The following is a 25,215-nucleotide window of genomic DNA, read 5'->3' on the forward strand; positions in this document are numbered from 1 at the left end:
GCTACCTCTTGAGCCACATCCCCAGCCCAAGAATAAGGCATTTTTAAGATTTGCAAGGACATTCAGCAATCAGCTTTTACAAGGTCCTGTCCAGTCCCTCTGGAGAGGTGCCCAGAGGTCTTCAGTCATTACCCTAAACTTACTCAGTCACACTGGATTCCAGGAACAGCAGAGCCTTGTAAGCAGATCACCCCATGATAAGATCACCTCCCCAAGGGGGAGCAATTACCCCATGACAGGAATTTAGGCTGCTCTCCTAAGCAGGAAGAGTCATCTCACAAGAACTGGATTGTCCCTTAAAACAATAAAGACTTCTCCTGGAGTCACCTTGCAGAACAAAAAACTGAGATAATGATCAGCAGGACCAAGACTGCTTAATTATGCACACTTCTCACTCCCTGCCCCAGTTCTTCCTCTATTTAAACTTAAAGCTCATGTCAGCACCCCCAAAGACATGACTATAGACTCCTGTTCTCTCTGGTCTTCTCAATGTAGCTAGATTGATTAAATTCTTTCCTATTTCATCATTATTTTTGTTTGTGTGTGTGTTTTGGGGAGGGGGGAAGTGGCAAGACCAAATTTGTTGGGACTACCAGAGTCAGGCCTCTGGCCTAGGACTCCAGTGACACTATCTGTTATGGGAACAAAGCTGTAGTCAAAACTAATTAGCTTTACTGGACTGAAGGTATAGCTCAGTGGTAGAGTGCTTTCCACACACGTGCAAGGCCCTGAATTGGATTCTGACACTTCTCCCCCGAATTAGGTTCATTGAGCTTATTCAGCAAGAAAGAACACACACCAGAGACACTAGGAGATGTCTTGGTAAGATGTAAGTGGGAGGAGTTTATTTTAGGACTTGTGTTTATGCAGCTAATGCTAAGGAAATAGGGATCTGTTTTGCACTGGACACGGTCAAGTAGGTGGGGCAGTTCAGGACTAGGAATCTAATCATTTTTATCCAGGAGGTAGGAGGATTAAAAGTTGGAAAAGCAGGGGGCTGGGGATGTGGCTCAAGCGGTAGCGCGCTCGCCTGGCATGCGTGCGGCCCGGGTTCGATCCTCAGCACCACATACCAACAAAGATGTTGTGTCCGCCGAGAACTAAAAAATAAATATTAAAAATTCTCTCTCTCTCTCCTCTCTCACTCTCTCTTAAAAAAAAAAAGTTGGAAAAGCAGCAGAACCCAGTCATGTTACAAGAGGAGATATATAGTTATATTTATGGGGCCAGAATGGTCTTGGCTCTAGTTTCGACCATAGAGTAACCTTATCTGGCATTTGTTTATATTTTGTGATCACTGTTTATGTTCAGTTAGGACATTGGGCCTAGCTGCCAGCAGAATAGTTTTTTTAATTTGTTTTGTTTTTGACTTTTTGCAGTGGTGGGGATGGAAGTCAGAGCCTCATGCACATTAGGCAAGCGCTCCACCACTGACCTATAGCCCCAGCCTTCATTTTTCATTTTCTTTCTTTTTTGTTATGTTTACATATTCTTTTTACATTTACATATTTTTTTACATAAATAAAATACATTTTATTTATTTATTTTTATATGGTGTTGAGGATTTAAACCAGGGCCTCACACATGCTAGGCAAGCACTGTAAGGGGGGGTCCGGCAGAGCGTCGGAGGGAGAGACCACACAAGAGACTTACTCCATGCAATTGGCAAAAGAGGATTTATTGGGGATCCATTCCAGCGCGCTGGGGCTCTGTGCTTACTCAAGAAGGGAGAGCAGCCCAGAGCCCAGAGCAAAGGTCAAGCAGAGCTTAAGTATACTTTTTGGGGAGGGCGGGAGTCTTTGCATACATCAGAACAAATCATCATGAGGCGCGGGGAAATTGAACAACAACTCTGAGACGTGATTGGCACATTCATTGGCGGGCTAGGGTGATTGGTCATTCATAAGCGGGTTACACATTCAAACTGATTGGTTCGGGGGCCCGGTGACGAACTGCACAGGGCCCTAGGCTAAATGGCCAGTAGGGTGTTGTCTTAACTATCTCAGGAATCTGGGTGTAACAGAGGAACTTAATAATACCTAATCTTTTACATTCAAGCTTTCCAGCTTAGAAACTTTACCCTTTCAGCGCTATACCACTGAACTACAGGCCCAGCCCTCATTTTTCATTTTCTTAACTGCAAGTGTTTATACTTCCATATATGTGATACCATCCATCTCTTTAGTGCTTCTGGTCTGTAGATAGTTGTGGGCCTACTCTAGTTGTCAAAAATCTGAAGGGCAGATCTTTGAGATCATCTACTTCAATTTACCACCTCGTGCAGGACCCCCTCAACATCCCTTATAGGATATAGGATTCACTGACAACCAAGGAAGCTCCTTTGCCAAATGCCAATGTCTCGGCTTGGCACAGAATCACGAGCCACCACACAGCTCTGTAGGTTCAAACAGCAATTCTTCATTCCCGATCTCACACCAGCCTCCACACACGTTCAGGGGCAATCCCAATCTCCAGCACAATTCATGTCCTAAATACTTTCTCTCCAGGAGAACTCAGCGAGAACTCAGGCAGCAGGCACGCCCTACTCCCAGCAGGAATAATCTTCAACCTCCAACTTCCCTAAAACTCCTATTGTCACGCCCTAAACCCAAGGACGGGATACTTCCTGCAGGATACACCCTAATCCTGGATCCACCCTGGTCATTGAGCAGGGTCACCTTTCTCAAACACACAAGCAAGGTCGCAGCAAATCTCCAAGGCAAGTCCATTTAACATGGGGTACGCTGGCAAGGATTACGATGCGTCATTCCTACTTGGCAATGGCTCTCAGCACTCCTTACATTTTTTTTAAACTGCATAAAAGAGTATACAGTGAAATAAAGTGTCCTTCCCATCTTCCCACTCCCAATCTTCCAGATCTCCTTCCAAAGTTTGTGTATAATTATGCTAGCATTATCTACTACACCTTTTTAGACATGGTACTATTCCAAATACATGGTGCTGTACATTGCTTTTATTCACTTAACTTATTAATTCAATAAATATTTACCAAGGGCTGGGGATGTGGCTCAAGTGGTAGCGCGCTCGCCTGGCATGCGTGCGGCCCGGGTTCGATCCTCAGCACCACATACCAACAAAGATGTTGTGTCTGCCGAGAACTAAAAAAAAAAAAAAAAAAAAAAAAAAATTAAAAATTCTCTCTCTCTCTCTCCTCTCTCACTCTCTCTTTAAAATAAATAAATAAATAAATAAATAAATAAATAAATAAATATTTACCAAGCTCTTACTATGTATCAGGCACCATTTCCAGTGATAAGAAAACAGTAAGGAACAAAACAAAGTACTTCATGGGCTGGGATTGTGGCTCAGCAGTAGAGCGCTTGCCTAGTAAGTGTAAGGCACTGGGTTTGATTCTCAGCACTGCATGTAAATAAATAAATAAAATTATAGGTCCATCAAGAACTCATAAAAATATTTTTTTAAAAAGTACCTAACCTTAAAACAAACTTAACCCTAGTGAAGAGATAAGTAATAAAGAAACAACCATCAGACGTTAACAAGATTAGTGAAGAAAGAAAAGAAGAAAAAGAATTCAGATTTGTGGGGATCTACTGATTTTTTTTCCTTTGAGCCTGGATCTTGCTGTGTTGTACAGGCTAGACTTTAACCAGAAGCCCTCTTGCCTTAGCCTCACTGAGTGGCTGAGACTACAGGCATGTGCTACCATACCTGGCTCATTAGTTTACTAGTTTAAAGAGAGGTCAGGGGCTGAGATTATAGCATAGTGGTAAAATTCTTGCATCACATACACAAATTCCTAGTACTGCAAAATAAATAAAGAGGAGGCAGGACATGCCTTTTGGGGGATGGGATGGGATGGGAGCAGAGACATGAAGGAAGAGAGGACACATTCGATAGGGCTATGTGGAGGAATGCTGGTCCCAGTGTGTACCAGCAAAAGCCAAGCTATCAAAACCCACAAAAACAAGACAAGACCATAGAAAAACACAAGGCTAGTGTGCTGCAGCATGGACAGGCAGGAAAATGGTGAGAGGTGAGGTTGGGCGAGTGTTCAGGGGATAATTCACTTAAAGGGATTGTTGATTACAACAAATCTAGATTTTATTATAAAGGTGATGCAAAGCCGTTAAGAGGCTTTAAACAGAACATCATGGAAACCAGATTTAAAGATAGGTAGTTAGTGTAATTAGGTAAATTGGGTCTAATATCGAGAGTAAGATACAAAATGGAGACCATTATAGAAAACGGAGTCCAGGAAACCAGAGCAGCACTTGGGGAAATTGAAATGTTAATGTCCCCAAGGCCTGGAATTCACCCTAAGGAACTATTAATGAAGCAGCTCCCAGCAAACAGGGAGGTGCTAATCAAACCACCCCAGGCCCTTCCTGCCCAGATTACTCCTTCAGCCCACCTATCTCCCACCTTTAGGGCCTTCCCACCTGCATTCTATTACTGCAAGACAAAGGGAAACAAAGGACAGGAGCGTGGGAAAGCTAAAAGAAGACCTTAGCTATAAAAAAGGGAAGACGTCCCCCTTCTAGGGATTCCACCTTTTGGGTCCCCTTCTTCCTCCTCCTCCTGGGGGGTGGAGGAAGGCTTTTCTGCTGTCCTTTATAAAGCTTCTGGTTTCCACTCCAAACTTACATGGGCATGCTTCTCTGGTGTTATACTTCAGCATTCGGGGAAGCAAGGACTGGTCACCTGTAAACAGTGGTAACATCATGATCCTATTTACACTTTAAAAGGATCATTTCTGGACACTGGTTGGAGTACAGATCACATAATTCCTCTTCCTTGTAATTGTTTTCTTGGTCAGTTCAAGAATTCACTTTCCCAGCAGATAGTAGTCTAATACACATATAGACTCTGGTCCCCTCCATTTTGATGCCCTTTAAAAGTTATCTTTTATCATGTATTTCTTCTGTATTTTACAGCACACAACCGGCTAAGTCAGTTCGAAAATTACACAGGGAAGGAGGATGTCTAAGAGTAGAAGCAGGACTAGTTAACAAGATAGGTCTATTATCTAAACTGTATCTCCAGCTGTCACTTTCCCTGGACCCTTTAAATTCTTGCAAGAGTCATCTATTTTAGGAATGTTCCGGAATCTATTTACTCAAACCTCCTATTGATGGACACTTAGGTCGGTTTCAATCCTTTTGCTTTTACAATAAAGAAAGGAACATTCTTTGTGTTCAGGTTCCAGTATTCTGCAGCATTGCTCCAGGAAATGTAATCCGACCATAAGTTAAAATATATTATTTCCCATATTGAAATTGACTCTGGTGAGTAAATTCTCAGCCAAAGAAATAAGTTTATTTACTCCTTGCTCCCAACTTCAGAGATTATAACAGACAGGAGTCCACCATTCCTCCCAAATTAATTTTCCAGTCTTTTTTAAAAACATTCTCTGTCCGGCAAGCTTGTGCCTGAGGGTCCCTCTCTTTCCCAAACGGTCCCCTTATCGGGTTACAGAGAGATTAACAGATAAAAGCCGCTCCAGAACCAGAAGTTCCAGCCCCTGGCCTCTGTGTCCCTCTTCTCGCATCTTCCCGGGGACCAAGTTCCGGGCTGACAAACCTAACCAGGTGGTTGGAGACTCCGGATCCCGATCCCCACCCTCTTCTCCCTCTTCCGCCCGCACCGCGGCTGCGGAAAGCGACGCGAATCCTCCAGGTCCCATCCGAGCCGCCGTAGCGCGAGCCCCGCTGGAGTTCTCAGCCCCGGTCGCCAAGGCAACGGCTCCGCTGCGGGCTGCGGGCGCCTGGCCGCCCCGGGGAGGCGCTGCGCGCCGGCGGTCCCACACGGCGAGGCGGCGAGACAGCAGGTGAGCGGGGACCAGCGGGCAGTCGCGGCCCTAACGCCCCCAGCCAGGCGTGAAGTGAACTCGTCGCTGTGGGCGAGGTGCTGGGCCGCCGGGGACCGCGGGGAAGGACGCAGGGGCCAGACTTTTGTCCCCCTCAACCGCGCCGGGAGTGGCGCCTTCTATGCCCTTTGACCCCGTCCCGCGTTCGGGTGGAGTGAGCTTTGGGCGGTTGGCTATATTTTTGTGCATTGCTTGACCGCTTTGGAAAGAAAGTTTCTTTCTTTCTTTCTTTTTTTTTAAAAGACCCTTATTATTTTGGGAACCAGGGAATAATTCAAAACTGCAGAAAATGTACGCGTGTGTGACTCTTAAGGGGCCAGAGAGGTTTGACTTCTTCATTAGTTTTCTTACCTGCAAAATGGGAATAATGATAGCACCTGTCTTATAAGGTTATTGCAGAGTAAATTTATGTTTAAAATCCTTGCAGGTAACTCCTTAATACTCGGGAGCTTTTATTGTCACTACTACTACAAGGAGCATCATTGAGCATTTATTGTGAGCCAGGGCCTGGGCTGATCGCCAGGGTTAAAAAAATGAATGAGAAATCTTGTCCTCAGGGAACTCTGCAGTTTCACAGAGACAGACTCATAAACAGGAACTCATTGTGGTTTGAGCTGTGATTTTGGACATACTGAGAACTGAATGCACAGGAAAGGCAGTGGATCTAGATTTTTCAGAGATGATGATGGTCAAAGGTTCTAAAAGAAGGGGACTTCCAGAATAGACCTGAAGGCCGCCTTGGTATAGGTCAGAAGATGAGGCTGGAAAGGTGCAGTGTAGTGTGTAGGCAGGGCAGCCAGTGCAGAGCCCCAGGGAGAGAGTGCAGCCTTCTTGGGAATCTGCAGGGATTTCATGCTGCCTAGAGACAAGATTCTGAGAGTGGAGGTGGTCTAGCTAGTTGATGTTTGAGAGATAAGAAGTTGCCCCTTTTGTAAGACTTTCTTTACCAGTTTGAAGAGTTGGACTTTATTTGGGGGGAGAGGAAGTCATCAAAGGGTTTTAATAGGGGTGTGTGTGTGTGTGTGTGTGTGTGTTTGCATGTACATGTAGGTACATGCTCCTTCAGAGGTATGGTTTCAGAAAAATCAGGTTTTTTGTTTGTTTGTTTTTAGTCTTGTCACTCCTCATTTATTTTTCCACTTCACAGCTATTCATTTATGGTGGTTCAAAAACTAGTTATTGAATATTGTCTTAGACCATATTTTCACCTAAAGCTGGGTAATTTTATAAAGAAAGTTTATTTAGCTCACAGTTCTGGAAGTTCTAGGCAATGACCTTCTATGGGAAAGGGTAACTGGATATTGAACCCAGGAAAACACTGCCATTGAGCTATATTCCTCTTTTAATTTTTTTTTTTTTTATTTTGAGATAGAGTTTTGCCAAGTTGCCTATGTTAATCTTTTTTTTTTTTTTAGAGAGAGAGAGAGAGAGAGAGAGAGAGAGAGAATTTTTTTTTTTTAAAGAGAGAGAGAGAGAGACAGAGAGAGAGAATTTTTATTTATTTTTTTAAGCTTTCGGTGGACACAACATCTTTGTTTGTATGTGGTGCTGAGGATCGAACCCGGGCCTCACGCATGCGAGGCGAGCGCGCTACCGCTTGAGCCACATCCCCAGCCCGAGAGAGAGAATTTTTAATATTTTTTTAGTTATTGGCAGAGACAACATCTTTGTATGTGGTGGTGAGGATCGAACCCAGGCTGCACGCATGCCAGGCCAGCGCGCTACCGCTTGAGCCACATCCCCAGCCCCAGCCTATGTTAATCTTGAACTTGCAGTTCTCCTGCCTCAGTCTCCTTACCAGCTTGGATTATAGGCATGCACTACTATGCCTAACTTGACAATGGCCTTACTGGCAGAATCAGGGGGTAGCTCAAGGCACCATGTGGCAGGAGACAGAGAGCAGAGTTATGTCTTCTGGTCTGTCTCCCTCTCTGCTACCATTATGCAGTCATGGGAGCTGCACCCTGACAATTTTATCTAATCTAATCATCCCAAAGGCCCCACTTCTGAACTATACCCTCTTAATATCTCACAGTGGAGATTCAGTTTCATCATATGAACCGTTGGGTAACTCATGCACACCATATCCAAACCACAGCAAGTGTCTTATTATGTGCCAGGCACTGTGTAGGTGGTAAGGAAACTGATCTCTGCTCTCATGGAGATCACAGACTGGTGAGGAAAATATGCGTCAGGTGGTTTTAAGTGTAGTGAGGGTTATGAAATGGGGCTTGTGTTAAGGTGAATCCAACCTAGTTTGAAGGTTCAGGGAGGGTCTTGATAAAAGACCTGAGGGAGTAGTGTGAGTTAGATATATGTGGGGGGATGTAAAAGAATAGTATTCCAAACATGTTCAAAAGAACATTCATGGAAATGAAACCAGTCTGCTCCAGCAGGAACTTAAAAATCAATTATGAAAGAAATCCATCAAGAGAGATTAAAGAGAGGAAACGGCTAGATCATTCAGAGCTACTGCACTGCACACTCTGGGAAGAACCTGTTCAGTTAGGCTACACTGAGGAGAACAGGTTGGAGAAGTAGGAGGGAAAGCAGGAGATGTAGTAACGAAGGCCAGAGGAAGAGTCAGCTTTGCTAGTGGCTGCTAGATGTCAAGTAAGATGAGGCAAAAATTAAAATGTGTTCTGTAAATAAATAAGTAGCAGAGGTCACTAGGGACCTCATTGAGCAGATTTGGTGAAATGGTGGAGGCAGAATCTATAATAGCCACAGCTTTCAAAGGTTCAGTGTAATGTATCAGTGGGATGAGGTCAGAGTGGGATGTGAGAAAAAAGACAAAGTGTAGGCAGCTCAAAAACGTTCGGCTGAGCAGGGAGGAGGAGAAGGCTGGAGAGTGATTGAGGAATAAGGTGAAGTTTTTTTTTTTTTTTTAAGCATGAGAGAGAGCTTAAATGCTGTTGGCAACAAGCCAGTAGGAGGGACAGGCTGAGGAGATGCAGAAGCCAAAGAGAAAAACTGAGAGCACAACTTTGCTGAGAAGGTGGGAGTAGGAGCTCCATAGCAGCGGTCCTTGCTAATTATCTCATGGTTTACTCTTTTGGGAGAATTGGGGAGAGAGTTCATTGCCAACAGAAGTGCACCAGTGTCATGCAACAAAAATATATGAATAAAAAATATTACCGTGGAAAGAAAGTCACATTTTTGTAATTGGTAGGCAGCAGGTATTTATTGAACTAATATTGTGTTAAATACTTTTCATACACTAATTTCAGCAATTTCATCCCTCCTTCCCTGTGCTAGGGATTGAACCCAGGGGCATTTTTCCGTTGAGCTCCATCCCCAGCCCATTTTATTTTTTATTTTGAGACAGGGTTTCACTAAATTACCCAGGTTGGCCTTGAACTTGTGATCTTCCCCCTGCCTCAACCTCTGGAGTAGCTGGGATTATAGGTATGTGTTGCCACGCCCAGCTCAATAACATGATTTTTACAGTAATCCTGTGAGATAGGCCCTATTTTGATCTCCAGTTTATGGATGAGGAAACTAAGGTAAAATGCTTACCCATAGTCAGACTGTATTTGAATCCTATATTTTACTCTGCCTGAGCCTAGAGCTTTTACTCTTAATCACTATTTATGTGATATAATTCTCTACCTGTGATATGATTATATGCTAAGAAAATTAAGTTAAAAATACTTAGATATAATAAGGTTGAATGAACAAGCAGCTACAAGACAGAGAACCAGTGATGGCTTTTTCTTTCTTTTCTTATTTTTATTTATTTATTTTTTGGGTGCTGGGGCTGTAACCCAGGGTTTCAAGCATGCTAAGTGCATGTTCTACCACTGAGCTATACCCCCCCCACCCTAAAAAACAATAGCTTTATGCAAGCAATAAGAATTAGAAGATGTAATTATAGAATAAATGACAATAGGAACAGGAAAAAAACATGAATAAACTTACAAATAGGTGCCACATAGAATAGTAGTTGGCTGGAGGTGGGGTGGGAGGATAGGAAGGATATTAGGGTGAAGAGGAGTTAGTTTTCCAGTGGGGAAATTAAGACTATTAATATCAGAAAAGGGGCAGGTAAATAGGGATCTGTAATAGACCATTATGAAAAAGTATGCAAAGATTTTGCCAGTGATGTATTTATAATATTGAAAAACTGAAAGCAGACTGGTTGAATTATGGTGCAGTCATTCGATGGTTGCTTCAGCCATTAAAAAAGCATTAGGTGGGAGCTATATATAGTAAGATATATATAGAAAGATGTTTATGGTTATGTTTCCTATGCATAGAAAGATCTTTGCATCGTATGGTTAGGTGTAAAAAGTAGATTACAGTACAGTATGTTCCCATTTTTTAGAATATATATATATATATATATATGTATGTTCATATATACATACATATATATGTATGAAAAATGTCTGGAAGTATTAGTTACTTTAAAATTTTTTAAGGGGCTGGGGTTGTGGCTCAGTGGTAGAGCGCTTGCCTAGCATGTGCAAGGCACTGGGTTCGAGCCTCAGTACCACATAAAAATAAATAAGTAAGAAAATTTTTAAATGTTTAAATGTGGTAAAGTACATATGAAATTTACCATTTTAACCATTTTTAAATGTCCAGTAGAGTAGTATTACATATATTCACATTGTTGTGCAACAAGTCTCCAGAACTTTTTCATCTTACAAAACTGAAATTCTGTTCTTAAGCAATTCCCAGCTCCTGGCAGCCCCCACTCTCTTTCTCTGAATTTGCTCTAGTCCCCTCGTGTAAGTGGAACGGTTCAGTGTTCTGTTTTTTGTGAATGATTTATTTCACTTATCGCAGTGTCCTCAAGGCTCATCCTTATAGCATGTGTCAGAATTTTCTTCATTTTTCAAGCTGAATAATAATTCTGTTGCATGCTTTTACCACATTTTAAAATAAATTTTTGTAGTTGTAGATGGACAGCATGCCTTTATTTAATTTATTTTTTTATGTGGTGCTAAGGCTCGAGCCCAGTGCCCCACTTATGTTAGGCAAGTGCTCTGCCACTGAGCTCCAGCTCCAGCCCCTTTCACCACATGTTGATTTTCTGTCTGTCCATTGCTGGGCACTTGGTTGCATTCATCACCTGGCTATTATGAATATTGCTGCTGTGAAAAACAAGAGTGTTTGAAAGATAAGCTCTTGGGGCTGGGGATATGGCTCAAGTGGGGGGCACTGGGTTCGATCCTCAGCACCACATAAAAATAAAATAAAGATGTTGTGTCCACCAAAAACTAAAAAAAAAAAAAAATTAAAAAAATTTTCTCTCTCTCTCTCTTTAAAAAAAAAAAAGATAAGCTCTTTACATCTGTTAGTGAGATCATGGGGGAAATGCTTATTCCTTTCCTCATTGCCTTATTTTTTTATGAGCATGAATCACTTTTATTTATTTATTTATTTATTTTTAGAGAGAGAGAGAGAATTTTTAAATATTTTTAGTTTTTGGTGGACACAACATCTTAATATTTTTTATTTTTATGTGGTGCTGAGGATTGAACCCAGCACTCCGCTCATGCCAGGCGAGCGCGTTACTGCTTGAGCCACCTCCCCAGCCCTCTTTATTTTATTTTTTTATGACCACAAATTGCTTTCATAATCAGAAAGCAGTCAGGATATATGCTCTTCAGAGGGATGGGGGAGTAGAAAAAGGGGCAGTAGCAGCCAGAATAGGATGGAGAGGGTGTCTTTGAGAGAACCTCAGAATCAGCAGGACATGAAGATTAAGAGGTAAGGGGGAGAGAGGTGGGAGAGAATGCTAGTCCTGATGGGCTGGACTAGGGGAGGAAACAACCTGAGCCTTTGTTCAGTAGTTTGAACTTTTTCTAAAAGGCTCTTCTCCTTCCAAAGAGAAGCCATTGAAAGGAAAGGAAATAAATGGATCTGGGGCCTGAACACTCACCTAAGCACTGTGAGGCCCTGAAAAACAAAAACAAAACACAGGGAAATGACAAGATCAGATTTGCATAAGATTACCTACCAGCTAGGCAGGGCAGTGGGGCAAGCCTGTATTCCAGCTACTTTGGAGGCTGAGGCAGGAGGATGACAAATTGGAGGCCAGCCTGGGAAACCTAGTGAGACTCTTCTAAAAAAAAAAAAAAAATTAAAAATGACTTGAGTTTGGATTGGTAGAATGCCGCTGGGTTCAATCCCTTGTGTTTCCATCCCCCTACCCTCCCAAAAGAAAAAGGTTACTTGACAGAAGATTGAAACTTGACCTCTTTCTCTCACATGTACAGAAATCAACTCAAATTGGATCAAAAAGGACTTTAGTGTAAGACCTGAAATGAAACTTCTAGAGGAAAATATAGGGAAAGCTCTTCAAGATACTTGTATAGGCAATGATTTTTTTTAGCTAGGACTTCAAAACTACAGGAAACAAAAGCCAAAATTGACAAATGGAGCTGGGCACAGTGGTACAAACTTGTAATTCTAACTACTCTGGAGGCTGAGGTAGGAGGATCAAAGTTTGAGGCCAGCATGGGCAACTTAGCAAGACCCTATCTTAAAAAAAAAAAAAAAAAAGCAGCTCAGGATGTAGCTCAGTGATAGAGCATTTGCATACCTAGCATATGTGAGGCCCTGGGTTCCATCCCTAGTACCACCAAAAAAAGAAAAAAAATTGACAAATGGACCCACATCCCACTACCTCTGCACACCAAGGGCAGCAATCATAGAATGAAGAGACAATCATTATGGGAGAAAATGTTTGCCAGCTACTTATCTGACAAAGGGTTAATATCCAGAATATATAAAGAACTAAAAAAAACCCTTAAGGACAGAAGCACAAGTAATCCAACTTAAAGGTGGGCAAATGATCTGAATAGACCTTTCTCAGAAGAAGAAATAAAAATGGCCAATAAATATGTGAAAAAATGCTAAATATCATTAGCTGTCAGGGAAATGAAAATCAAAACTACAAGATACCATCCAACCCAGTTAGAAGGGCTATTATCAAAAAGAAAACAACAGGGCTGGGGATAGAGCTCAGATGGTAGAGAGCTTGCCTCCCATGCGCAAGGCCTGGGTTCAGTCCCCAGCACCACAAAAAAAAAAAAAAAATCTTGGGTATCACTGTATCCAAGAGATGGAATCAGCCTAGGTGTCTATTGACAGATGGATGGGTAAAGAAAATATGGTACATACTCACAATGGAGTATTATTCAACCATAAAGAATGAAATTTTCTCATTTTCAGGGAGATGGATGGAACTGGAGGATATCACATTAAGTGAAATAAGCAGACACAGAACTATAAGCTTTGCATGTTTTCTCCCATATGTGGAGACTTAAAAAAAAAAAAAAAAAGTAAACCTAAAAGTAAAAGAACGATTAAGGACTAGGAAGGTGGGGCTGGGGATGTGGCTCAAGCGGCAGCGCTCTCGCCTGGCATGCGTGCGGCCCAGGTTCGATCCTCAGCACCACATACCAACAAAGATGTTGTGTCCGCTGAGAACTAAAAAAAAAAAAAAATATTAAAATTCTTAAAAAAAAAAAAAGGACTAGGAATGTGATGTGTATGGGGGCTGGGGCAGAGGGAGGAGGAGGAAAGGGTAGAAGATGGGTGGAGGAACATGATCTCTGCAATATGTATGCATGTATGGAAATATCAGTGAATCCCATTAATTTGTACAATTATTGTGTTGATTATGTTAGAAATCTATAAATATTAGAAGATAAAAGAAATTACCCAGTTCCCTTCAGCCCATTCTGCAAACCAGATAGTGCCAAATATTTATTACTTAGACTTGAACTTCTGTTAATTTCCTTTTATTTGAGATGAAATGTTAGTACTGAAATGCCTGTTGTATTTTAAAGAAAGTCCTGTTTGTCTTCAGTTGTGTCTCAACAATGTCATCTCCTGTCATCTATCTTTACTAAGGAAATGTGAATAATTGGGAAAGTAAACAGGAAGTAAAAATAATTCAAGTTAGAAAATACCAATTAATTGAGAATATCTTTGACATCTTCTTTTTGAGAGAAAAGGGCCAGTATAAAGTACACTATTATATTAAGGAATTGTTATAAAACAAAAATTCTCAGGCCTGGATGATTTTGGCCCATCACCTCTCTCTGTTCCCACAAATATGTAATCTCCCTCTGCTTCCAGGTCATTACCAAGAGAGAGAGAAAGAGTGAGAGAATATTGTGCTAGCATTTGTAGATAGCTCTGCGCATCATAAGAGCTGGATTTCTAAAAGATACAAATCCTCCATCTCATTTCGGTCCTCCCGACAATTCTGTGAGTTAGGGATTATCATTCCCATTTTCAGATGAGAAAATTAAAGATCAGAGTGTTCAAGAGACTCCTCCCAGATGCTGTATCTGATAAATCCTGGAGTTTAAATTTAGATTTTCTTTTCTTTTTTTTTAAAGAGAGAGAGAGAGAGAGAATTTTAATATTTATTTTTTAGTTCTCGGCGGACACAACATCTTTGTTGGTATGTGGTGCTGAGGATTGAACCCGGGCCGCACGCATGCCAGGCGAGCACGCTACCGCTTGAGCCACATCCCCAGCCCCCAGATTTTCTTACTTTCTATATTAGCTTTATTTTTTTTATTTATTTTTTGATGCTAGGGATTGAACCCAGGGCCTCACACATACTAGGTAAATGCTCTACCATTGAGGCACATGCCCAATCCTAAACCTATTTTATTAAGAAGTGATTAGCAGTCTCCTGTGTTAGAGATTAGCACCTGGTTGGGGTGGCTCTGGAAATGATGAGTTTAGGGAAGACATACAGTAGTGCTGGGGACCCAACTTGGGGCCTTTCACATGCAATGCAAGGGCTTTACCACTGAGCCATATTCCTAACCCTCAAAACAGGGTCTTGCTAAGTTGTCAGTGCTGACCTTAAACTTGTGGTCTTCCTGTCTCAGCCTCCCAAATAGCTGGGATGTACATGTGTACCACCATGCCCAGAGGCAGTGTGCTTTCATTTGAATATTTGCCCTAAAGCTTAGCGTTCTCCTGCGTACTGATTGTTTTTACTACTTAATATACATGTATTGTTTAAAATTAGTTTGAAATATAATATCTATTTCTTTGTGGTTTATAAATTAAAAGCTGAGACACTGGATCTTCCATTGTATGTTGTTTCCTTATGGTTAATATTTCAGGTAGCATAACTGAAAGTTTAGCAAAAGCTTACTTAAAATTATATATATTAGCATAGCTTTCCTATAGCTTCTGGGTCATTGTTCTATGTTAGTCAATCCTTGGAAGGTGTTAGAATAAAACTCAGAGGAATGCAGAATTACATTAAGGGAAGAATGTGAACTTGGGTTTCAGGCAGAAGCAGATCAGGGTAACCTTGGGCAAGGTCTCTGAATCTAGGTTCCCTCATCTATAAAATGACTCATGAGGGCCAGGTGTACTGGTGCACACCTGTAAACCCAGTGTAATCCTCCAGACAGGAGGATTGCAAATTCAAGGCCAGCCTCAGCTGGAGATGTAGCTCAGTGAGTGGCTGCATTGGGTTCAATCCCCAGTACTGCCCACCACTACCAAAAATAGTCTCAAAGAGTCTGATGAAAGTCATTTGAAAGTTAGCCATTATATAACTTGGCCACTAAGTTTTATAGGATCAAACCCAGTGCTTTACACATGCAAGATAAACATTCTACCACTGAACTACAGTCCTAGCCCTCTTATAGTCCTCATTCTGTAAACCTGCCTATTCTATTGTACTTATCACCAAAAAGAAAACCTTTTTTTTTTTTTTTTTGGTACCAGGGATGAACCCAGGGGCATTTAACCACTGAGTCACATCCCCAGCCCTTTTTTTCTTTCTTTTTTTTTATTAGAGACAGGGTCTTGCTGAGTTGCTTAGGACCTCGCTAAGTTGCTGAGGCTGAGTTTGAACTCACCATTCTCCTGCCTCAGCCTGCTGAGTTGCTGGGATTACAGGCACCACCACGTGTGGCCAAAAGAAAACTCTTAAAAACAAAAAAAAAGACAGGTGGGCTAATCCTAATCGTCAATGTCAATTAAACAATATAATTCTTTTGCTGTCCACATGCATAAGGTTTAACTTTCAGTGTTGTTTTTATGATCTCAGCTGTTATATGTGTTACATATTAAATGTACTGACTATATTTTCTAAAAGTATTGGGACTTGTGGTGTGATGAGTACAGTACCCTTAGAGGATCCAGGGAACAGAATATTTTGAAGTAGGTGGTGAAGCCCCAGAGAAATAAATTATAGATGTGCTTTAATTTATATGTAAAAAAGAAGTACAAGGTTATGGTTAAAGGAAGACTTGAATTCTCATCTTGACCTAGAACTACTGCTTTCATGCACAAGCTACATTTATTTTTCTAAGCATCAGAGTTTAGTTTGCTCCTTGAAAATGTAGGTAATGAGACTTCCTTGTTTTTTTGTGAGGATTGCATGAAATAAAGGGCTTAGCATAGTCTTGGGAGGGTAGAAGTATTTGAAGTATGAATGTTAACTGCTGTGTTTATTATGAGTCTTTTGAAATATGTACATCTATTTATTAATATGTTTTGTGGAAGCCTGTACAAATAGCTCCTGTAACTCAGTGTTTGGGAACTTACCGTATAATAACTTCTTTATGGAAAAGACAGCAAAATTTTGAAGACCCCATGCCCAGCCTTGAATACGCACTAGGAAGACCTGACTTCCTTGCCTTCCCAAAGTATTTGAATAACCCTTACCACCTATTCTGCTGCTTCTAATATGATCTTTCCTATGTGGATATTTTTTGGCTTATGGAAATTATACTTATCCTAGAGGTAGGATAAAAGGTAGGGTGGGCTTACAGTTAGCTTAATCCATCGCACAGGCTGTGTTCTCTAAGCTTCTCAGAGTATTGGTTTCCTCCTGAGGCTCCTGGTGAAATTCTAGCCTTAGCAGTTTTAGGCCCCCAATGCATTATATGGCACCTGCCAAGGAAATGGAAACATTATGTTCTATTTCCTTTGTTCTCCTAAGAGTGAGAATTTTTCTTAGAAGAACCCAGAAAAGTAAGAATCTGATTGGCCTGAAGTGAGTCATGTGCCCATTCCTGAACCAATTCCTGTCAACAGGGCAGTACCATACCCTGCTTGGCTTAGGCCTGGTTCTTGAGCAAGTCATTTACAAGTGGGCACAATTATCTTTAGGCCAATCAGAAACAGAATTGTATTTCTGTTAGAGAGGATGAGGTGGGAGAACAGTGTGCTGAGTAGATTGGTCAATTAGGAATTGTGTTGGTTGCTGATAACAATGCTTTAAATAAGTCCAAAGCAAACAATCTGTCAGTGTCACAGTGGCATCAAGCAGTCCAGAGTTTTCTCTTTGCTTCATCATCCCTATTACACAGCTTGCACTCTTACTGTCACTTTGTAGCCACAAAGTGGCTTTGTAGCCAGGCTTCTTTGTAGCCAGGCTTTCTAGCTAAAGGTTCTTTGTTTGTTTTGAGTCAGTCTCTCTTCATTGCCCAGGCTGGCCTCAAACTCATAGTAGTCCTGCCTTGGCCTCCCAAGTAGCTGGGATTAAAAGCATGCACCATTGTACCCAGCTCTAACCGAACAGTTCTTGAGGTAGGAAGAAGCAGGAAAGAGGAAGGCAAAGGAAACCCTTTAAAGTTTCTTAACCCCCAACCACTGCATTCAGTTTAGATTTCACTGCCCACTCCTTCCATGAAGGAGGCTGGGAAATGGAATTTCTTTTTTCGAGGGGGTTGGGGGCTTCTGGGGATTGAACTCAGGAGCATTCAACCACTGAGCCACATCCCCAGCCCTATTTTGTGTTTTATTTAGAGACAGGGTTTCACTGAGTTGCTTAGAACCTCGCCTTTGCTGAGTCTGGCTTTGAACTTGCAATCCTCCTGTCTCAGCCTCTGGAGCCACTGGGATTACAGGCATGAACCACAGTGCCTGGCTGGGAAATGAAAGTTCTGTTGGATACATTGCCTTTCCCAATGATCCAGGCATTCTGATGCTGTGGAAGAAAAGGAAAATGAACATAGGCCTAGCAGTGTACAGTACCTGCAACAGAAGGCTGCTAGCAATGTCCCCTAAGCCCTTCAGTTGAGAAAAGCAAGTGTTTATATGCTTACAGTTTCTCCGTTTTTTTTTTTTTTCCCATCTTCTACTGGTGATTGAATCCAGAGCCTCACACATGTTCGGCAAGTGCTCTACCACTGAGCTACATCCCCAGCTGGTTTACTGTCTTTCTAGGTGTGATTTTTTAACCAAAAAATTGGGCTGGGGAATGTGGCTCAAGCGGTAGCGCTCTCGCCTTGCATGCGTGCGGCCCGGGTTCGATCCTCAGCACCACATACAAACAAAGATGTTGTGTCCTCTGAAAACTAAAAAATAAATATTAAAATTAAAAAATGGGATCATACTGTACATAATGTTTCTTAATTCATATGTCTCATTTAACTACATGAATTGTTTTTACACGTGGGTTAACACACAGTAGAAGCTTCTTAACCAATCTCCATTTAATAAATGCTAGATAAACAGATCCTCTCTATTCTCACTCTAAAACTTAGTGTTTAATTCCCATGCCCTCTGAGTGTTCTCTGCTAGTGGACTCTGTTCTACCATCCTGTCCAGGGCAATAGCTACCAGGGCAATGGCTGCTTAAATTTAAATTAATTAAAATTAAATTAAACATCCAGTTTCTCAGTCTCATGAGCCATGTGTTACCAGTGGTTACCGAATCGAGCAGCTCACATGTAGAACATTTCCATTGTTGTGGAAACTTCTGTGGGCATGCTCTGCTGTAGCACATCAAGGTGCTATAGCTCCCACCTGTTCCAGCTCCCTAAAGCTGAGTAAAGTCACCACCTTGGAACTGGACCACTTAGGATTTTCTTACTCTGCCATTTACTTGTGTGTGGTCTCAGGAAAGCTCTTTGACCTCACTGAGCCTCTGTTTCCATATGTGTAAATTGGTGATCAGAGTGGTATGTAGACTGTAAGGATTAAAGGACCTAATATCCACAGAGTGTTTAGAACAGGACCTGGCAGATACAAACACATAGTAAGTGTTTGCCATGATGTTGATGATGATGAGCAACAGTTAATTTGGGTTTGTTCCCAAGCCTGTTTATTTGAATTTACTTGTTATTATAATTGCATCATTAAAGATTGCATTAACTAACAAAATATGAAGATAAAAAGGAAAAAAGACATTGCTTTTGTGAAAAATAAGTTGAATGTGTTGGAAAGTTCTGAAAAAGGCAAATGGCTAAAAAAAAGTTATGGTCAGATTAGAGGTGGAAGAAGCCTCTGGAAATATTGAAGAAAAAGTTATCAAAATTTAGAACTCTGCTTTCAGGATGTTTTATGAGTATCTTTCCAATTTGAACTGGAAATCATAGACATGATTTGTGGACATGGTTCATGCAGAAACTCTTAATTACTAGAACCTATTTTATTTTTTCAAATTAATTAATTAATTAATTATTTTTTTTTATGTAGTGGTGAGGATGGAACCCAGTGCCTCACACATGCTACGCAAGCACTCTATCATGTAAAGGTATGTGTTAGAATATGTAAAGGTCCTTCATGGGACCTTTACATATTCTAACACATAATGGGTGCTCAATTTTTGTTCTGAGCCCCAGCCCAGGCTCCTAGAACCTATTTTTAAAGAAAAGGTGTTGGGGGGCTGGGGATGTGGCTCAAACGGTAGTGCGCTTGCCTGGCATGTGTACGGCCCAGGTTCGATCCTCAGCACCACATACAAACAAAGATGTTGTGTCCGCCGAGAACTAAAAAATAAATATTAAAATTCTCTCTCTCTCTCTCTGTGTCTCACTCTTAAAAAAAAAAAAAAAAGAAAAGTTGTTGGTCCCTCATGAAGTATTCAGCAAATTTATACATATATATATATATATATATATATAAAATTTAATGGTATTTTTACATATTAATTATAGTTACTGGGTGTAATTCCAGCTACTTTAGAGGTTGAGGCAAGAGGACAGCAAAGTCAAAGTTTAAGACCAGCCTCAGGAACTTAGTGAGACCCTATTTCAAAAAAATGCTATTATTATTATTCCCATTTTTCAGATGAAGAAACTGAAACTATTTCAAAAAAGAGAAAAAGAAAATAAAGAAAAGGTGGGATAGAGTGCCCTGAATTCAATCCCCAGTATTGCAAAAAACAAAAAACAAAAAGCCACCACTATTAGTCCTGATCCCATCATCATTTAAAAAATAGAGAGCCTCTATTTTTTAAATGATGATATATGGTTTACAAATGAATAACATTACTATGCTCTATTGTAGAACATTTATGTTGTTTTTCAGTTTTAAGTATTATAAATAGTGCTCTGGCAAGTTTCTTTCCAGCTGAATCTTTTCTAATCAGTATGTTTTGATCCAAGGACTTGAGAGGAATTCTTGGTCTCCTTACTGGGGGGGCCTGGGTTTCAGTCTGGGAACCATTATAATACCATAAAAGAGAGCATGTAGCATTTCAGACCTAATTTTGTTTTTGGATTTAGCTCTCTGTCTTCTGTGGCCACTTGTTGATTTTAAATAATGTTTAGTATATCAGAAAGTTTGGACCATCCCAAAGAGTTCTGTGTAATGGAATTTGTTCTAAGTTGACTTTTTTTTCCAACTCACATAGCACTTTGTTGGAACTTTTCTTTTTATAGCGTTTCTCATAAATAGTCCTCCTCATAATTACTTTTGCATTTGCTTTGTGTACACTACCAAACTCTTAGATCAGTGAGGACAAGAGTCCTTCATGGGACCTTTACATGTTCTAACACATAATGGGTGCTCAATTTTTGTTCATGGACTTAGTGAATGAATCAGTGTTACTCTTCTTTTGTCATTATTAGGCACCTGTCGTAACACTTTCTCTGAATTCATTGTTATTGGAGGCTAGTCTTCTAGTCACTTCAACAGGTCAGATTCCATGTTAGAGCTAAAAATGTTTATATTGCAAATATTAAATTATAAGATAATTTTAAACATTAATAAAGATAGAGAAATAGTATAAAATTCTTATTCCTTGTCATTCAGCTCCAGTAATTGTCAACTTTTAATTTTTATTAATTTTTTTGCAGTACTAGGAATTGAACCCACAGCTTCATGCATATAGGCAAACACTGTACCATTCCCAAACCTTTTTTTTAATATTTATTTTTTTAGTGTGGTTGGACACAATACCTTTATTTCACTTATTTATTTTTTTATGTTGTACTGAGGATCGAACCCAGGGCCTTGCACATGCTAGGCGAGCGCTCTACCTACTGCTGAGCTACACCCCAGCCCACCACTCCAAACCTTTTACAATTTTTTATTTGGAGACAGAGTTTCCCTGAGTTGCCCAGGCCAGCCTCAAACTTGGGATTCTTTTGCCTCAGCCTCTGGAGTAGCTGGGATTACAGGCATGTGCTACTGTACCTGGCAATTATCAACATTTTAGAACAGATATTTTATTTGGGATAGAGTAGAGGGGACCTGAGGACCGTGGAGCACCCATTCTGATTTCCAAGGAGAGAAGTAGAGCATGTAGAGTGGGCAGGATAGAGAATGAGGCGGCTGGTGGCCTGTAGACAAACCTGCCTACATTTACTCTAAGGTAATTGTAAGGATCATGTGAGTTGACATATGAAAGTGCAGAGAACAATGCCCAATGCATGGTGAGTATGTGGTGTCGCTGCTGCTGCTGCTGCTGCCGCCGGTGCCATTGATGTCTTCACTGCATAGTTTAGGAGAACTGACTGGTAGCTTTAACACCAACTTGGTGACCTTGAACACCAATCTTTCTTAGCTGTGAAAAATGGAAATAATAGCATCTTATACAACACAGAGCTGTGAAATAATACACGTAAATGTGTTCTGGATTAATTACCAAAAGTTATAATATTCCAGTGTTGTTCTGGTCTAGAGGAACCATATTCCTGGAGTTTTTGAGAGTCAAGGCAATTCCTTGGTGTGCTTTTCATTCTGAGACTTCATGATATTCCAGAGTTATTTGTCAGACTAGCAAATAAACATTATAGCATAATAAGCTTTGTTTCTATTTGCAAAATGTTTGTTATGGAGAACAAAATTACCAAATTATGCTTTCTCTCTCTCTTTCTCTCTCTCTCTCTCTCTCTCTCTCTCTCTCTCTATATATATATATATATATATATATATATATATCACAATGAATCCAAATGTGTACATATCATATAATAAGGCATGAAAACAATTTCCCTTTATATAGCTTTTCCATATATGAACTGGAGCTGAAATACTTACCAACCAAGTTGATAAAGGGATAAAAATAGTTTTCCTAAAGAGTCCTTGGCTGAGGATTACTGTTGGAAATATTTTTTAGCAGAATCTTTACCATCTTTGAAACATAAACAGTATCTTTATTTATTTAGATTTTTATCACAATTTGTTCAACTCCTAATTAAAGATAGTGCTTTAATCTACATTATTTAGCCACTTTCCCAAAGTCAGAATTTCTCTAGAAAATCAGTTTTCTTTTCTTTTAAATGAAGACTATGAAGACTTAAGTTTTAAACATTTTTGCCTTATCCTCAGGACTGCAAAGAATTCTAAGTATGTGGACCATTCATCCAAACCATGTACAGACTTATCTGTCTGAGATAAGAATTAGATCTGTGAGAAGAGAAATGGAGTATCCCTGATAGCTATAATAAACTTTTGCAGTGTTTGTTCAGGCGGGACAGTCAGCTCTCACGTCCCCTGGGTTTGAGTTACATAAACCCAGGTCAAAAAGCCAATGCCCTAGACTTAAATTCTCAGGAAATTTTAAAACTTTAAAAAATTTCTCTGTAAAACCACCTCTTGCCATTTAGGTTTGACTTTTAAACATTTGATTTTTTTGTTTTAGATAGTAAAAATCTGTCTTCCTAATAATCATGATTTAGAGCATCTTGTACTTTTATAAACTTCTTCAAACAAGCTAAACCCCAACTTTGTTCCCCCATATAGCACAACAAGTTTAAAGTAAGTTTTATCTCAAAAAGACCAATGTCCTAATGCTGCCATTTAGCACCAATGACATGTGAACTCTTAATTTTTTTCCCATAGACTGTTCTATTTAAATATTTTATTATGTAGTCTCTCTCCTTTTAAAATTATTTTTCATTAATTTCACTAGATTTTTGTTGTTAATTTCTTTTTAAAGGATTTGGCACAAATCATCTCTAATAGTCATCTAGCCAGTGATGTATTAGATGATGTGTTACTTCTAATTTAAACTTTCATTTGAAAAGGTTGCCAGGAAAACTTTGAAAAACATTTTTTTTTTTTTTTTTGGTACTAGAGATTGAACCCAGGGCCACTCTAACACTGAGCTTCATCTCCGAACACTAAGCTACATTTCCAGCCACTTTTTTATTTATTTACTTATCTGACTTGTAGATGGATAGAATGCCTTTATTTTATTTATTTTTATGTGGTGCTAAGGTTTGAACCGTGTGCCTCACACATGCCAGGCAAGCCCCAGTCCTCCAGCCACTTTTTTAAAAAAAAATTTGAGACAGGATCTTGTTGAGTTTCTGAGGCTGGCCTGGACTTGCAATCTTTCTGCCTCAGCCTCCCAAATTGGTGGGATTATAGGCATGCACCACTGGGCCTGGCAACTCTGAATTTTCATAGTTATGGGAGGCTTGTACTTTTCTCTGATACATTGTATGCCTCTTTCAGTGATAAAGAAGTTAAAGGGGGTCCAAATGTACTCCTGATGTCCCTCATTTATCACTGGGAAGTGGAATTGAGAAGTAGTTTTAGTTTCTAGAGGTGAAGCAGGAGGATTGCAAGTTCAAGGCAAACCTCAGCAACACAGGGAGACTGTGCCAAAAAAGTTTTTAGAAAGTGTTCAAATAAATAAAGAGGTAAATAAACAAATACTGAGCATCAGTGTGCTTAGCATTATATTGTGTGTTTGACATACATGAGTTAATTTACTTCTCACAAGAACTTTGTTAGGTAAGATATGATTACCCAGTTGTTTTAAGCTAAAAAACTCAATTTTACCCTTAATCTCTCTCCTATCAACATTCAGTCCAGTTGATGACATTGTCTTAGCAGCAAAACAAATCCTGTGCTGACTGGCCAGATATCAGATAGTGGTAGCAGCCTCCTCACTGACCTCCTGATCCTCTTTGTTGCCTTCCTTTTAAGATTTACATATAGACACATATACAGACAGGTCATTATGTGCATATATGTCTGTTCTCATAGAAGTGAGGGTGACTTTTTAAAAATGTATGTTTGAAAAAAATCTATTTGAGGTAATTGTTTTTAATTCAGTTTAACTTAATTTTAGTACTAGAGGACTGAACCCACGGACTTTTTACCAATACGCTATATCGCTAGCCCTTTTAATTTTTCATTTTGAGAGAGGGTCTCTAAGTTGCTGAGGTTACTGGCCTCAAACAGTAACCCTGAGTTGCTGAGTCACTACCATGACTGACCACATGCAGTTTTAAGAAATCATACTGGAAGAACCTGGGTATCCTTTACTTAGTTTCCCTTAATAATATCATCTTGTAAAGCTATAATCCAGTTTTCACAAGCAGGATTTTGAAATTTTCCATAAGATAATGTGTGAAAAACCAATTGGATCATGCCATTCCAGTTTAAAGCACTTCAGTGGCTTTCCATTGCATGTGGATTAAAATCCAAATTTCACCTGGCTCTCTCAGCCCTGTGGGACCACCTCCCACCTGTCTCTGGGCTGCGTTGCTCTCCTTGCTCACTAGCTTCCAGCCAGCCCCCAGTCCTTCTCCCAGAACCTCCACCCTGGCTTGAGCCTCAGGGCAGTTGAGCTCCTTTCTGTCTGCCTGGGAACGCTGCCTAGCATTTCACCTGCTGCTGTCTTCTTCTTCTTCTTCTTCTTCTTCTTTTTTTTTTTTTTTTTTAATATTTTTTAAGTTGTAGATGGACACAATATCTTTATTTTTATTTGCTTTTGTGGTGCTGAGGATAGAACCCAGGGCCTCACATATGTGAGGCAAACGCTGTACCACTGAGCTACAACTCCAGCCCTTAAATATCACCTTTTGAAAGCAGCCTCTGGCCACTCTAAGGCAGCTCCCTACCCCCTTTAATTCACTTGTCTGTTACTCTGTTATGTTTCTTCACAAAGCTTGCTACTTATTTATTCGCTCAATTGCTCTTTGTCCAGTGGAAGGTAAGCTGAAGAGTGGATACCTTGTCTGGGTGGGCATTGATGTATCTCCAGTGTCTAGAGCAGGACATGGCATGTACTGGATAAATATTTCCTTAATGAATGAATGAGTGAGGAAGCTGAGCTTCCAAGTGATTCACTCACAGGTCTCATGACTGGTAAGTCTCAGAGCCACAGCTGAATACCCGAGGCACAAAGGTCCTAAGGTAGTTAAATTTGACCTTTTCAGAGAACAGAG

The 25,215-nt window shown here is 40.4% G+C and overlaps 1 protein-coding gene across 4 annotated transcripts in view; it reads left to right on the top strand.

The window, feature by feature from the left end:
- The first annotated feature begins 5,713 nt into the window (after positions 1–5,713).
- The window catches only part of Pkig (cAMP-dependent protein kinase inhibitor gamma), an 89,069-nt gene continuing 69,567 nt past the window's right edge, over positions 5,714–25,215 (top strand). For 2 of the 4 annotated variants that reach the window (XM_077799781.1, XM_026383229.2), the window contains exon 1: positions 5,715–5,809. The gene's annotated coding sequence lies outside the window, so the exon portion shown is untranslated. Of the gene's footprint in view, positions 5,810–25,215 lie in introns of all 4 variants that reach the window. The other 2 variants (XM_077799782.1, XM_026383230.2) reach the window with 2 other exon arrangements.

The sequence above is a fragment of the Urocitellus parryii genome, chromosome 6, assembly GCF_045843805.1.
Source record: "Urocitellus parryii isolate mUroPar1 chromosome 6, mUroPar1.hap1, whole genome shotgun sequence".
Taxonomy (NCBI): Eukaryota; Metazoa; Chordata; class Mammalia; order Rodentia; family Sciuridae; genus Urocitellus; species Urocitellus parryii.